Below are 17963 nucleotides of genomic sequence, written 5' to 3'. Positions count from 1 at the left end.
CTGTGTGGTATGTGCTCTGAATGACTTACTAGAATTTATCACATATGCCATGTGCTGTCCTTAGAAGTAAATACAGCATAATTAGGAATGGCTAAAATGTTACCCAGGAATCAGAAGCCTAATCATATCTTCTGGTCCCACCCCTGGAACTCTGAATCAGAAAATTTCCTGACAGAAAGGAAATTGAAAGAAAGGAATGTGTATTTTAGTACACTTTCCAGATAACTATTCTGTATATCCAGGCTGTATACTCTGTTTTGAATTAAACCTTTACATATAAGAAATGAGAAAAGAAAAGTAATTGTACTTAGCACAGACTCAATTGGATTCAAGGTAAAACCAGTTAGCAAGAACAAACAATTAGGAGCCTTGAGGCCAGTCTGTGTTCTTATACAACCACAAATTAGAGTGGGCCTTCAGAAAGCCTCTTGATCTTTCTAACTTTCCAATACCTATTGATAAAATGAAATAATAATAATATTTATCCTTGGAATTCATGATTTTTTAATAGAAAGAGATATTATATTCCACATTTTGAGGAGTAAAGTTTAGGCAAATGTTAACTGTAGTTAATATTAAACAAGTTAGTCTTAAACATGTATTAAAATATACATTCCTTTCTTTTGATTTCCTTTCAGTCAGGAAATTTTCTGATTCAGAGTTCCAGGGGCGGGACTAGATGATATGATTAGGTGTCTCATTCCTGGGTAACATTTTGACCATTCCTAATTATGCTGTATTTACTTCCAAGGACATCACATGGCATATGTGATAAATTCTAGTGTAGATATAAGCAGTGTACATCTATCAGAAGAGAAATCATAACAAGTCTACAGTAGGACTGGGGCAATGGCAGCTGTTTATATGAATAAAATATTTACTGTCTGAGAGTCTGGGTTAAACAAAGTGTAGCCATTCTCCCTTAACTAATTTAATTTTCAAAGTAACAATACCACATAGGTTATAAACTATACTACCATAAGATTTTTATTAAAACAAAATGAAGTAGATGAAACAAGCTAAGTGATTTGCTGGAAGAGATTCAGCATGCAAAGTTACATTCCTGATAATCACAGGGATGACTGCTTCAAAAGACTTTCTTGACCCTACCATCACACTGTTTCTAGGGGAAGAGAACAGCTTGCATATTCTCTTGCACTGTATTTCTATCTCGCCCTTGTTCTATAATAGCATGACTGCCGAGCAATAAGAGAGTGATGCTCAGGGCTTATTAAAGGGTGCATCAAGATTAAACGTTAATAATAGTAATTGTTATGACTACCAGATGTGCCCCTCCAAACTCATGTGTTCAGAGTTATGACTCAGTGTTATGACTAAGAAATGGACTCACCAGGGGATTACTAAGTCATTACAGCTTTTATACAATGTCTAGAAGCCGTCAAACTGGCCGTGTTTTGTACTTCCGGATCTCTCATCATATGAGGCCACAATGTTCTCCTTTCTGGAGGCATGGAATTTAAAATACCACACTGAAGGCAGAGAGTGTGTGACTCAAATGTGCCAGTTCCTTGATCATGGGCTTCCCAGCCCCTTAAATTCTAAGAAATATATCTCTGTTTTATGTGCATTATCTAGTCTCTGGTATATTATTACAACATCTCTAAAAAAATAAGATAATGCAATCTCAAAATAGAGGCACCACTAAGTGCCTAACTAAGGAAATAATCTGGAGAATTTTAAAAATTAGTGGAAAAATATAGATACTACAGGGAGTTTACTATGACCTCACAGTTAAACAAATGTTCTAAAGGATTCTGTTTGTTCACAAGTACCCAACAAATCTCTGCTGTCCCTTCAGAAATCCTTGTACAATTTCTAATGCCCTTGTTTTGGCTCATCAAATACATAATCATAAAAGACACAGAAACACTTATATAGTGCATATCTTAGATGTCACGAATTCCACTGTTGTGTATTATCACACTGACAGCATAAAGTGCTCTCTGGATTAGTTTTTTCACCAGCAGGGGAAATAAGGACATAGCTGTAATCAAGCTGACTTTGTGTAATTGAGTGAACACAACCATTGTACCCATGCTCCCCTCTCTTGTTCTATGTGTTATGAGTGCATGTGACATCTTCTCTTTTCCTTAAGAAGACTGCCAGGACACTGCTTGTAAGTGGTTTCTTTAAAGACTTGAATGTTGTAGAATACTACAAAAGGCAAGCGAGGAGAAACAAGCAGTAGACAGCTACTAGCCAAAAGTGAGCCATCATGTTATGCAACAGTCTGAGCATGTCAGATCTTAGGGCTGAGATCACTGCAGGAGCAGTCCTTCACTCATATATGCAAATGTGGAAAGTACTTTTCAAGTTTCTCTCCTCTTCTTTCATTCTTCCATTCAAAGGGAACAGGCGAAACAAAAAGACCCATATGCTGGCAAAGGCCCCCTCATAGTCTGTTGAGGAAACAGCATTTCCACCCTTGTGCCTAGTCTCAGATTGTTTCTGGGTTGAAAAGCATTCCATGTGGTGAGACAAATGACTCTGATAGGACAGGTGCACTTCCCAGTGGTCTAGACATTCTAACAAGGAACGAATGAATGAATGAATGAATGAACAGCATGTAGTCAGCTCCTCGGTGTTGATTTAATTAATGCCCTGGAAGTCAAGAGTCACCTAACATCCCAATATACTGTTTATATGGAAGTAATAGTCCGAGTTCTTCAGCTTATTTCCTTTCTCTTATTTGATAAGTTTGATAGACACATGTCAGTCATTAGTGAATAATGTGACAAATGAAGGAAGGTCATTTTTGTTGGAATTAATATTCAAAGACTTTTGAACTAGAGAAAGCTCTTCAACCTTTTTTGCTATTCTTAATCTGTGTCTAGAGTAATAAAATAATATATAGAGTAGGAGTCTCTGATGTTTACATAGGATGAAATACTAAACATTTTCCTACTTCATTAATTTGACTACCACATACATGAGACATGTTAAACTCTAATGTATACAAGGTGCAGGCATGTCAACTTGCAAAGCTCGTATTAGTCTAAGCATCAGATTTTCTAGAATTCAGGTTCCCCATCAGCTAGAAATAGAATACTAATCGTGTCTTCATTTCTGGCTATCTTTAAGTAAAACTTAAAAGTTAAAAAGTATGAAAACTGATCTCTTGCTGCAGCAACGGGAGTGGGGGGGCGGGGAAGGGTACAAGGAAAGGGAACTCGGAAGAAACTCCATTGTTTCTAAAAACACCATACAAGTCAGACACGGGGAAAGTCACCAGCTTCAGTATGGTCAAGTCTTAGAAAACCAAGATCCAGGGGAACACCCTGCCAAAGAAAAAGGCCATTGTAAAGGAAAAAAGGAATGAAATTTTCTTTTTTTCTTTTGTGGGATATTTTCTTCATTTACATATCAAAGGTTATTCCTTTTCCATGTCTCTCCTCTAGAAACCCCCTATCTCATCCACCCTCCCCCTGCCTCTATGGGGCTGCCCCCCAACAATGCATCCACTTCTGCCTTCGAGCTGTCATTCCCCTAAACTAGGGCATCAACCCCCCCACAGGGCTAAGGGCCACTCCTCCCACTGATTTCCAACAAGGCTATCATCTGCCACATATGCTCCGGAAGCCATGGGTCCCTCCATGGATACTCTTGGCTTAGTGATCCAGTCCCCTGGAGCTCCAGGGGGGTCCGGCCAGTTGACACTGTTGCTCCCCACACCGGGCTGCAAACCCCTCACTTCCTTCAGTCCCTTCTCCAACTCCTCCATTGGAGACCCCATGCTCAGTCCAATGGTTAGCTGTGAGCATCAGCCTCTGTATTAGTCAGGCTCTGTCAGAGCCTCCCAGGAGACAGCTTTATCAGGCTCCCATCAGCAAGCACTTCCTGGCATTTGCAATAGCATCTGGGTTTGGAAAGTGCATATGGGCTAGATCCCCAGGTGGGGCAGTCTCTGGATAGCCTTTCATTCAGTCTCTGCTCCACACATTGTCTTCATATTTCCTCCTGTATTTTGTTCCCCCTTCTAAAAAGCACTGAAGCATCCACACTTTGGTCTTCCTTCTTGAACTTCACATGGTCTGTGAATTGTGCAAATCAAAATGAACCTGAGATTCTATCTACACCAGTCAGAATGGCTAAATTCAAAAACTCAGGTGACAGCAGATGCTGGCAAGGATGTGGAGAAAGAGAAATACTCCTCCACTGCTAGTGAGATTGCAAGCTGGTACAACCACTCTGGAAATTAGTCTGGTGGTTCCTCAGAAAATTGGACATAGTACTATCTGAGGACCCAGCTATACCATTCCTGGGCATATACACAAAAGATGCTCCAACATATAGCAAGGACACACTCTCCACTAAGTCCATAGCAGCCATATATTTATAATATCCAGAAGCTGGAAACAATCCAAATGCCCTTAAACAGAGGAATGGATACAGAAAATCTGGTACATTTACACAATGGAATACTACTAAGCTATTAAAAACAATGTCTTCATGAAATTCACAGGCAAAAGGATGGAACTTGAAAATATCACCCTGAGTGAGGTAACCCAGACACAAAAGAATACACATGGTATGCACTCACTGATAAGTGAATATTAGCCCAAAAGCTCAGAATACCCAGAAATGAAATTCCCTAACAGCCTTGACTAGATGATTTCTCAACCTCATGCAACCCTTCTCATCTCTGAGATCTTTTCCTGATGTGGAAGAAGAGAGCACCTGCAAGACGGATGCAAGCCACAAGCTGCATTATGAGCCCAGAGCACTCCACACCAATGCTACTCTTCTGCAGGCCAATGAACTGGGGATTCCCACCCCAATACGACTGCCAAATTTCACTGGTTTGCCTTGGTACATTATAGAAAATTATAGGTATGCCTGATTAAAATAAAGACATACTTTGTAGCAATAAAAAGACTTTAAAATATGAAAAGCGATAACAGTACTATATTAAAACTGAAAAAATGATTTTCAGATTATACTGAAAATATTTTGAAATTTTTGACTAACATTTTCGAATGGCAATAAGATGACTGATTTTCGTCTCCTAGCTTGTTTTAATAAACTCGTATATATGAGTATATATAAATATGAACATATATATATATATATATGAGTTTATTCAATGATAATCACATTATTATACTATATTTTGACATGTTTGACAGCCATATTTCATTATGATATATTCTTTTTGTAATTGTTTTAAATAATGTTTTATGCATTTCTTTATTTATTTTCAGTTTTGTTTAATTGTCAAAGATATATTCACTATGAAAATAAAAAATCCATGGTCCTAAATAAGAATGATCTCAAAAAAATCATGAATATTAGTACACTATACTCAATGTTATTTCAGGAGTATAGTGGAAATATCAGATTATTGTAGTGATATTTTGAGATGTTAGCCTGGGTGTGTGGGGTGTGTGTGTGCGTGTGTGTGTGTGTGTGTGTGTGTGAGAGAGAGAGAGAGAGAGAGAGAGGATGTGTGTGTGTGTGTGAGTGTGTGTGTGAGAGTGTATGTGTATGTAAGAGTATATGTGTGTGAGAGAGTGGTTTTTGTGTTTGTGTGTGTGCACACATGCACGTGTGCCTCTGTGTGTGTGTGTGTGTGTGTGTTTTATAGAGATTTCTGGAAGGTAACCAGAGTTTGCCAGTCATAAAAGATTTCAAAATTTGGGCACAAGACAGGCCTCAACAGATATAAAAAAAAATGAAATAATCCCCCGCATCCTATCAGATCACCATGGTCTAAGGCTGGTCTTCAAAAATGACAAAGACAACGGAAAGCCCACATTCACATGGAAACTGAACAACACCCTACTCCTTGATAATCAGGTAATGGAAGAAATAAAGAAAGAAATTAAAAACTTTTTAGAATTTAATGAAAATGATGACACATCATACCAAAATCTATGGGATACAATGAAAGCAGTGCTAAGAGGAAAATTCATAGCTCTAAGTGCCTACAAAAAGAAACTGCAGGGAGCATACACTAGCAGCTTGTCAACGCACCTGAAAGACCTAGAACAAAAATAAGTTAATATACCCAAGAGGAGTAGACGGCAGGAAATAATCAGACTCAGGGCTGAAATCAACCAAATAGAAACAACAACAACAAAAAAAACTATCCAAAGAAACAATAAAACCAGGAGCTGGTTCTTTAAGAAAATCAACAAGATAGATAAACCATTAGCTAGACTAATCAGAGGGCAGAGAGACAACATCCAAATTAATAAAATCAGAACTGAAAAGGGTGACATAACAACAGAAACCGAGGAAATTAAAAAAAATCATCAGATCCTACTACAAAAGCCTATACTCAAGAAAATTGGAAAATTTGGATGAAATGGACAATTTTCTAGACAAATACCAGTTACCAATGTTAAATCAGGACCAGATAAACCATCTAAACAGTCCCATAACCCCAAAAGAAATAGAAGCAGTCATTAAAAGTCTCCCTACAAAGAAAAGTCCAGGACCAGATAGTTTTAGTGCAGAATTCTATCAGACCTTCAAGAAAGACCTAATTCCAATTCTCTTCAAACTATTCCACAAAATAGAAACAGAAGGTACACTACCCAATTAATTCTAGGAAGCCACAATTACGCTCATACCTAAACCACACAAAGACCCAACAAAGAAAGAGAACTTCAGACCAATCTCCCTTATGAACATTGATGTAAAATTACTCAATAAAATTCTAGTGAACAGAATCCAAAAACACATCAAAACAATTATCCATCATGATCAAGTAGGCTTTATCCCAAGAATGCAGGGTTGGTTCAATATACAGAAATCCATCAATGTAATCCACTATATAAACAAACTCAAAGGAAAAAAAAACACATGATCATATCACAAGATGCTGAGAAAGCATTTGACAAAATTCAACACCCCTTCATGATAAAAGTGTTGGAAAGATCAGTAATTGAAGGTCCATACCTAAACATAGTAAAAGCAATATACAGCAAACCAGTAGCCAGCATCAAACTAAATGGAGAGAAACTTGAGGCAATCCCACTAAAATCAGGGACTAGGCAAGGCTGCCCACTCTCCCCCTACTTATTCAATATAGTATTGGACATCCTAGCCAGAGCAATTAGGCAACACAAGGAGGTCAAAGGGATACAAATTGGAAAGGAAGAAGTCAAAATCTCACTATTTGCAGATGATATGATAGTATACTTAACTGACCCCAAAACTTCCACCAGAGAACTCCTAAACCTGGTAAACAACTTTAGCAAAGTGGCTGGATATAAAATTAACTCAAACAAATCAGTAGCCTTCCTCTACTCAAAAGATAAACTGGCTGAGAAAGAAATTATGGAAATGACACCCTTCACAATAGTCACAGATAATATAAAATACCTTGGTGTGAACCTAACCAAGCAAGTAAAAGACCTGTATGACAAGAACTTCATGCCCCTGAAGAAAGAAATCGAAGCAGATCTCAGAAGATGGGAAGATCTCCCATGCTCATGGATTGGAAGGATTAATATAGTAAAAATGGCTATTTTGCCAAAAGCAATCTACAGATTTAATGCAATCCCCATCAAAATTCCCACTCAATTCTTCACAGAGATAGGAAGAGAAATCTTAAAATTCATTTGGAATAACAAAAAACCCAGGATTGCGAAAACTACTCTCAGTAATAAAAGAACTTCTGGGGGAATCAACATCCCTGACTTCAAGCTGTACTACAAAGCAATAGTGGTAAAAACTGTGTGATATTGGAACAGAGACAAGCGGGAGGATCAATGGAATAAAATAGAAGACCCATTAATGAACCCCCATACCTATGGTCACTTGATCTTTGACAAAGGAGCTAAAACCATCGAGTGGAAAAAAGACAGCATTTTCAACAAATGGTGCTGGTTCAACTGGAGGTCAGCATGTAGAAAAATGCAAATTGATCCATACTTATCTCCTTGTACAAAGCTCAATTCCAAGTGGATCAAGGACCTCCACCTAAAACCAGCCACACTGAAACTACTAGAAGAGAAACTGGGGAAAAGCCTGGAACAGATAGGCACAGGAGAAAAGTTCTTGAACAGAACACCAATGGCCTGTGCTCTAAGACCAAGAATTGACAAATGGGACCTCATAAAACTGCAAAGCTTCTGTAAAGCAAAGGACACAGTCAATAGGACAAAGCGGCAACCAACAGATTGGGAAAAGATCTTCACCAACCCTCCATCTGATAAAGGGCTAATATCCAAGGTATACAAAGAACTGAAGAAATTAGACTCTAGACAATCAAAGAACCCTATTAAAAAATGGAGCACAGAGCTGAACAAAGAATTGTCAACTGGGGAAGCACGAATGGTTGAGAAGCACCTAAAGAAGTGTTCAGCATCCCTAGTCATCAGGGAAATGCAAATGAAAACAACATGGAGATTCCACCTCACACCAGTCAGAATGGCTAAGATCAAAAACACAGGTGACAGCACATGTTGGCGAGGATGTGGAGAAAGAGGAATACTCCTCCACTGTTGGTGGGATTGTAAACTGGTACAACCACTATGGAAAGCAGTCTGGCGGTATCTCATAAAATTGAACATAGTGTTACCTGAGGACCCAGCTACACCACTCCTGGGCATATACCCAAAAGATGTTTCAACATACAACAGGGACACATGCTCCACCATGTTCATAGCAGCCTTATTCATAATAGCCAGAAGTTGGAAAGAACCCAGATGCCCTTCAACAGAAGAATGGATGCAGAAAATGTGGTACATTTATACAATGGAGTACTACTCAGTTATTAACAACAATGAGTTCATGAAATTCTTAGGCAAATGGGTGGAGCTGGAAAATATCATCTTGAGTGAGGTGACCCAATCTCAAAAGAACATACATGGTGTGCACTCACTGATACGTGGATATTAGCCCAAAAGCTAACAATTTCAAAGGAACTACATATAGACCACATAAAACTCACATAGAAGAAGGAAGACCAAAGTGTGGGTGCTTTGGTCCTTTCTAGAAGGAGTATCAAAAGTTTCAACCAGAGCTCCCGAAGTCTAAACCGCTAGCCAGAGAGCACAAAGCAAGGGAGGGACTCATGCACCTGTATAGGGAATTGAGGGTGACCTTGTTAGACTTCAGTGAAAGTGGAGGGCCATGGTCCCCAAAAGTTTGGATCCCCTACTGTGTGGGAATTCGAGAGCAGGGAGATGGGACTGGGAGGATGTTTGGAGCACACCCTCACAAAAATTAGGAGGAGGGGATAAGGGGTTTTGGGGGAGAATGAGAGAGGAGATAACATTGAAAGGTAAATACGGATAATATCCAATTAAAAAACCCAGACAGATAAAGGGTCTAAAAAAAAAAAAGAGAGAGAGGGAGAGAGTTTACTTATTTTAAATTATTTTCAAAAGTTTCTAGGAGTTGCTAATTGGCTAAGATCCTATTTTAAGCTCTCCACAAAAGAATTTAAGTCTCTGTTCAATATTCTCAAGAGAGAGGTAAATCCTAATTTTCCTCAACAATTAATTGACAAAAGAGAGGTAATCTCACAAAAAGTAGAAGAAGCTATTACTAATTGATATATTATATAGTCTGATTAGTTGTCAGCGGTGCTATAACAGTCCTTTGACAAAAGATTATTAATACAGATTTATATATCCTTAAATAGGGTCTTCATGACTCTCTGAGTATGGAAGAAGCGACTGTTGGCGCTTCTGCCCTGATTTTACAAGAACTCTGAAAAATTGGCTTTAAAAACAAAAGAGGGGGAACGGTACCCCCTCAGAAGGAGTCCCTCTGAAATACTCTCCATCATGCCTTGTTCACTTTTATCTCTCTAAAGCTGAAAGTTCATGGCAAATCTGCTGCTGACTGCCTCTGGCACCACCGAGACCAAAAAAACTTTGCCACAGATATGAGGAAGGACCCTCTTACCCTTAAAGGGAATGGCCCAGACCCAATTCCCTTGTGGTGCCGAGGATTGATATGCCTGTCTGATACCACAGAAGGCACAGCTAACCGGCTACCAAAAAGATTAATGAAAAAAATAGATACCCCCACAATGGCAGGCCCAACCATATATATGATGAATAACAATTTATATCCAGGTAAGAGAAATCTCCCTGAGAATCCCCTTCTTTTTCCTTTTCATGTAAAAATGAATCACCCATGATGTCTGCTGTTAGAAGTTCTAATCCAGATGCTGGTCTGGTCTCCAAACTTATACTACTCAGACCTTTGAAGAGCCACTGACAAGAACATCAAACAGCTAGAGACTGACATCACTAATCTGAAGAAATCCCTCGTTTCACTGTCTGAATAGACCTCCTAAAATCGCAAAGATCCCTATAGGACTTGATTTACTCTAGTACAATAGAAAAGTCTGTGTACAGCTCTTGACTGTGTACAGCCCGTAAAGAACAAGGTTGCCTTTACATAGACAAGACAAGGAGGGTTAAAGAGAACATGAAATAGTTAGTGAAGGCCTTAAGAAAAATCAGAGAGAGAAAGAGACAGATGAATGCTGGTACAAGAATTGGTTTTCAGCCTCTCCAAGGTTGTCAACCCTATTTCCTACCATCTTGGGACCATTATTTGGGTTATTTTTGCTTTTTTTCTGCTGGTCCCTGGCCCTCAAGTAGGCAGACTAACTCTGTGATACAACAGATAAATAATTTGGTAGCAAAACCTACTCAGATACATTATCATAAGTTAGCTACGGAGGACCACGAGACTCAAGATGAGGTTTTTACTTTATACAGGGTGTTTCCAAAACCCATCTCCACCCAACCTTAAAGGGGGGACTTCTGCCCCTAGACCAAGCAGAGAGGGGCCACCCACAACCCCGTCTCACAGGTGATCTGAATTCTTGCTTAGGCTGTGAGGCTAAGCACTGCAAGGGAATATAAATAAAAGATAAAGATATCTATCTGGGTTCCCTGAGGGACAAACCTGACTGCATAGGGGTTGATGTCAAAAGTATCCCCTCTCCAGGAAAAAGACATCGGGATGGGTATGGCCCTCATGCCTCTCTGGACAACGACAGGGGGACTGGAGCCATTACAAGGTCCCCTTCAAATACTGGCGGTCAGGCCTCTATCCCCGCCTTCACAAGTTTAGAATTGCCACAGCCCTTCTATACTTAGAGAAGGGAGGAGATGTCAGGGGCAGCCCTGCTTACACACTAAAGGCCTAAAATCAGGCATAGGCCTAAAATCAGCAATAGGCCTGTCATACATGTATACTAACACCAAGTCTTGGGTCTCACTGGAAAAACATTGAAACAGATGGCTATAAGCTAATGTAAACAGGCAGTTTTTGTGGAAATTTACCAGCCTGAGTAGTCATAGACCTTGTAAATAGGTAGCCTTGGCAGACAATACCAACTTAGATAAGGAGAAGCAAGTCATAGGCAGAGTCATATTGAATTGTCCCCTGAAACTTCACCCAGCCAATACCCGGTTCTGAAGATATCTGTATTCCCCCTGAACACCCACACTCCAGTGTCATTCCCTTCCCCACATCCTGCCTTTCTGTGTTTATAACCCATGTGTGAATGTATTACGATTTGAGAAAAAATAAATTTAAAAAATTTCAAAGTTACATAATACTTCATCCAAGCCTTAGAAGACAAACTTCAAGTTAACTAAGACAAAAATAGACTTCTGAATAAAAGAAAGGGAAAAATCTGAGGGATGATGAAGGGCATTGTGCAGTATATGCAAAGACACACATGTGTGAGAAGGGGAGATGCCTGCTGGATATATGATTATCCCAAAATATGTCAGAAATGTCTGAAATATTGAGTAAATGAAGAGAATAAGGTGGGCCAACAACAGATGAGGAATATTTTGGACCCCTTCTGAAGAGACTGAGCCTTATCCCAGATTTGGTCTAGAGCCATGAGGATGATATTTTTAACAGAATAGTCTCATGAGACTTAAACTTTTGAAATATTAGTTCAGCCTCATTGTAAAGGATGAATTATTTGGTATGTCAATATTGAAGGCATACTAGGATACATTTGGGAATAAAGGGAACAAGTTACGAGGCTAAAAGAGTCATACAAGGAAGAAATGATGGACCACTGAACCACAACAATAGTGGGGTGTGCAATTACTTTGTAACGTGTTAAATGCTACTGTGTTATTGGTAGCAGGAAAGAGTAAAAGGAAGAAGAAATATGAATGAAAACCCAGGAGAGAAGAGAAAAGAAAAAGAACAAAGGATATAAAAGGAAGAGAAGAAGACAGGAATTATTGTCTTTGGCTAACTAGAGATTTGAAGGGAAAATGTTTGATTAAACAAAATCATGCCTGTTAGTCTGCCCTGGAGGTATGATAGATTTACCAGTAACCTAGGTCTCAGCCAATCAGCCAGATGGCCGCTGATTGGTTCAAATGAAAACTAATCAGATCCTTTATTCAGTGGTTGAATTGATGAACAAATAGTCATACACAAGGTGAACTCAGTGAAGAAAGCAGTTACCATGTGTAAACCCGCAAAGGGATGGGGAAGATAGCATCATTCTCTCTGTTACTGTCAACAGCAGCTGGCATGTTCACATAGACTGACTGCACACAAGCTCACATGTATGCAAGCATAATCCCATGTACACGTGCACATATGTACACACACATGCATGCTCACACAATGATAAAATTTGTAATTAATAAACATAAACTGGTTTCATATAGGACTACACTATGAAAAGGTTATAGGAACACATTCAAGGCAACAATTTGTCCAAGAACAAGTATATCATTAAATTTCCATTTTAACATGTATACTGTAGATTATAAAACCAGAAAAGAAACAAATACAAAAGTAGTAAAAGCAGTCAGTCAAAATTATATCTGAGGATGGATAAAGAGTAATCCAGCTCTTTTTTTTTAGTTCAAATTCCAATTTTTCTGTTGTTTTCCCTTCCTCCCACTTTCGATATTAATTATTGATATAAAGGCAAAATGTCCTATTTGATGACACTGATCGATTTCCAAGAACTACTGGCACCTGCTCTTCTCTCTGACTACCTTCCAAACAAGTGATAATCTATGTTGCTCTTTCAGAATTAATAACTGACTAATCCTCCATAGAGGAGTGTTGTAGCTTTGAAAAATATTAAAAATCAATGGCAGTAATAGGAAGAACCCTACACAATAGATATGATTGTACTAATGCATGTGATTCATTAATTTAAATTCTTCTCTCCATTTCACTCGAGAAACTCTTCACAGTCTCCAATGTAACACATCAAACTCCAGTTTAAATAGATTAGCATTTTAGATGTTTTCATTATATTTTAAATTATCTCCATGTGGGAATATGTATTCATATGAAAGCTGAGGCTCACAGGTGCCATAAGCATGAAATCCCCATGGAGCTCATCTACAGATGATTGTGGGCTATCCAGTATGGATGTGAACCAAGCTCTCGTCCTCTGTAAGAACATTACTATTCTCCACTACTCGGCCATTTTTCCAGAACCAACAGATCACTTGTTATGTATAGGAGAAAGGGGAAAAAGCCCTCGTGCTCAAAAAAAAGCAGGAAAAGCGAAAGAAGTGACTATTATTAAAGTTTATCTGACAAAACTAATTTTTAAGAAAAAAAGATGTTAAACTACACAAAACTGTTTAGAGATAAACTGTGCAAAAAGAGGACAATCTCCTTACTAAGTAGATGTTCATTAAATCCATATTTTAAATAAGCATTATGATGTTTTACAAACCCACATTTTACTTTCCAAGATGTATGCTATAAAAGACATATGAAAAGTCTATATATAAACCTCTTTCCATTTTGAGCAACCAGGCCCCTGTAACATCTGCCAACCCAACATAAAGATAGCCTCTGATTTCATAGGTTTCATACAGCCCAAAGTATTTTCCAACACTCTCCCAAAGCATTTTAATGATACCTCACCCAGTTCAGCCTCCTGAAGGTGAGTGTGTAATTAATGAGGTGGAAGTCATTCTCTAGAGTTAGTTTTCATCTAAATAAAGGTGCTGGATCCTTGTCTGTACCCTTTGTACTCATTGTTGCCTTGAATATACCAAGCTTCCTGTTGGAACAGGGAACCATCGATTTGCTGACTAATCTTTTTATCTGATCATTATAGATTGTAACTCTCAGTCTATAACCTTTACACACACTGCTATTGTGGTTAAATAAAACACAATACAAAATAATTAACATCTTCCCTTATCGACATTCTCTTCCTGACAAAAGCAAGAAGACTTGGATGTGACAAGTGGACATTAGTATTTTTAGAGAAAAGAATAAATAGAAGATGAATATACAATCTTTAGTTCCTTAATATAAATGACTCCAGAAGAACCAGTATGTAGCCTTGGGGAAATCAACTGCTTCTTCAATTGGATTGTTTCTGTCATTGTATGGACACAGTCTTGTTTGATGTGCTCCTACCATTTGTCTTGTATGGAGTCTTTTATCTAAATCCAAAGCAATGCAGTCATCAGGGCTGGGATTCAATAATGGCTCTGCAGGAGCTGTCATCTACAGTTTGCTATTCATCTTGTAAAAAGGCTTTGAGTTTTCAAAGTACCAACTAAGGTTGGCATTTCAATGCCACGGTCGGATCACTTAAAGTTCTTTGTGTTCACAAAGAAAGAAAGTGAAATTGAGAAGGGGGGTGGATTAAATAGCCAACCTACTACCTTACCTGATTTACTTAGGGTAACTCCAAGGCACCCAAGGGAAAAGGGACATTAGTTGAACTAAGCCTTTCTGCAAGGAGACATTGCTGTGAATCATAATTGCTTTCAGAGGCATTTATTCCACACTGAGCTCCACTGCTGTAATTAAGAGACAACAAATTATGCAAATTGTACCAAAATAAAAGGAAAATTTTTAAAAGGAATGATGACAAAGGGAAATCCTTGGGACTTCTTATCCATCAAAGTACTTAGTAAGATGGACATTTTGAAAAAGAATTTTACAGATAAATAAAGTGAACATGAACGTTTAAAAATAGACTTAAATATTATAGGTAGCTATTGTTCTCGTCATAGGAACAGATACAAATAGGAAGATAATACTGAAATAACTTGTGGACTCTATTTCAGGCATATTGCTTGCTTGTTACTCAATATAGGCTCAATATCTTTCTGTTGCCATAATATGTATATGGCATGAAGAATTGCCATAAGAAATTTTGGTTTTAAAGTTCCTAGGACCATGAATAAGTTAAGCTGAACACATGATTAAGACTAACAGGATTCAACACAGTATAGTATCTTTTGGTACTTAGCACAGAACCTGAAGAACATAGGGTAGAGCCCCTTACCATGGACAAAGTCACTCTGCTGTTGCATTCAACATTCCCTTACCTGACTTTGTCCTCAACTTGTAGTTTTGGAATGAGATTGACTTAACAGAGGTAAAACAAAGCAGAAAGGATCCAAATTAGCAGCAAACTGATTAAGTGTATATATAATCAGTAGATTCAAATTCCATATCTGTGATAAAGGATTTCAAGGATTTCAAAGATACATTTCTCCCAAAATACAGTGAGTGACTATGCTGAATGTGACACATAACTAAACTTTCTGCATGGACATATATTCATTTTTCCTTCATACTTCATCAAAATATAAAATATCTATGTATATGCACAAATATTAAATTCATTCAACTTATTAAGTCTGTATTAGGGACTCAGAGTAGAATAAATATCAGAAGAAGATTCTGTTTCTGACCATGTAAAACATATCACAGTCTGAGAAACATACTTTTCTCAAGAATGATGATAGGTCTAAATTTGTAATAGTGACAAACACTAAAACTGCAGGAATACATTGTAAAAATGTGTTAATGGATGAAACTGACCTGGTAGAGGAAAAAGCTTCGCTGAGGATGTGCAAACCAAATTGATGTCTGAAGTCTGATAAGATGCCTTCAAGGCCATGACCATTGTGACCCCTATTTTGAAGAATGAAGAATCATTGATGATTTTAAACACAATGTAGTATAATCAGATCTTTTTTCTGTCTCTCACTTTAAGATAGATTGTTCTGTCAAAAGTAAGGAGATAAGTTGAAGGTAAAAAAAAAAATTGGAGGCAAAATTAGTATGGTTCCTGGGAGAAGAGAGGTAGAATTAATTTGCAGAAAAAATGCTGGGAGATATGATGCTACTCAAGCTTAAAATATCAAAAATTGGGGCATTACCCATGTAAAGTTATATGATTTCTCAATTCTAGCCATTGGGACTAGACCCTGAATTTGAAAAAATCATTTTGTCCAATTGAGAAAAGTTATAGAAATACTTGTCAATTCACAAATATTAGTTTAATGGGGAAAAAAGGTAACTTTACAGAAAACAAAACAAAAAACCAAACCAAAACAAAAAACCCAACCAAACAAAACCCTCCATCGCCCCTTCTCATACATCATTTAATAATAGTTGCCAAGGAGCCACAGTCTAATATCTGTGGCACTAATAAAAAAAATTCTAGTTCATTCTAAATCTGAATCCTTACAATAGTTAGACCAAAATGAGCAGACCATGAAACTTGCTAGCTCTTTGTATAGTGCATAATCTGTTACATGTCATTTTGTGCTTCTCAGAAAGGTCACGGTGAGTTGAAAATCCTGACTGATCATTCTAAAAGATGCCTGACATATTGTTACAAAAAAGGGAAGAATTTAAAAGCAGTCTCTTATTTTCTAAAAGTCACTTCTGGATGTCTGTCGGGTCCACAGTCACAGCCAGGAAGGCAGTTTATTTGGGCTTGAAACCTCCTCTCCCATTTTCTTAAAATTCTCACCAATACAGTTATTTTGCCAGTGGCTTCAAAGCATTCTAAAATCCCACTGCCTTCTATACTGTTATACTGACTGCATTCTCTGCACCTCTTGCAATAACTAATTTACCTTGTGTCTTTCAAGGCTACATTCAAACTTTTCATCTTTAAAAATGATATCTATTGCTTGTTTCTTCTATTAAAAATTTTGATCTCGAACTTTCCATTTTTATTTCTTAATATCTAATTCTGTTGAAGATAATGTTATTATTTAGAATGATATACTTATTATTTCAGAATATATTGACTACATGTTATATAAACTTATATATGTGTATATATATTAGAGAAACAAATAAATGAACATCCATAAGAATATGAAAAGTTCACTTAATTTTCATAAGTTCATACATAAGAAAAGACTATATAAAAGAATAGGTAATACACATTTGACAAAATCATAACAGTTTTGACAAAAAAAGCCTTCTTCTAAAGGTCCTAGGAGCCTACATGTATGTCTGGGCTATGTTTTGAGTGCTGAATAGCTAGAGGAATGCAGATGTTTTCTGCCATGATTTGTTTTGTTTTATTTTATAGGGGCTTTAAAATTACATATTTTAACAATACTTTTTGATATAGGTTAAATAAGGCTGGTATTTACAAATATAAAGTTTGATAGAATTTTAGACAATTTCTTTATAAACTAGAACAGAGAATAAAAATGATTTTTAAAAATGAATTGAAATAACCATTCTATTGTTAAACAGTTTCATATATATATATATATATATATATATATATATATATCTCCAAATCCATTCATTTTCCCTGTTACCCTTTATTCATTAGATCCAAAGATAAATAATACTTTTATCCCTTTTGTCTAAAAACTGACATATAACCTATGACTATTGACAGATTTAAAAACACAATATGAATACATTTATTCATTTTCTCTGTGTGGGAAAGGTTTATCCAAATTTGCAATACAAAATTACAAACACAAAATTTGTTTCCTAACAAAACGTTAGTTGTGAATTCTGTCCAGCAGCACTTCGCATTTAATATACCAGCTCTCTCTTACCCACAGTGTCACAAAGACAGGACTGCTCGGTTTATCCCACCAGACAGCATTGTAGACAGTATAAGAGAACACTTAGAAACTATTCCTCAAAAGTTTTTTTTCTTCATTCTAAATTGCTAGCTGTAAATGTCTTAATGCTGAAATGCTTTCCCTGAGGAAGGG

This window comes from Grammomys surdaster, unplaced genomic scaffold (genome assembly GCF_004785775.1).
Source record: "Grammomys surdaster isolate TR1022 unplaced genomic scaffold, NIH_TR_1.0 150, whole genome shotgun sequence".
In the NCBI taxonomy this organism is placed as follows: domain Eukaryota; kingdom Metazoa; phylum Chordata; class Mammalia; order Rodentia; family Muridae; genus Grammomys; species Grammomys surdaster.
Note: the sequence above shows the minus strand (reverse complement) of the source record.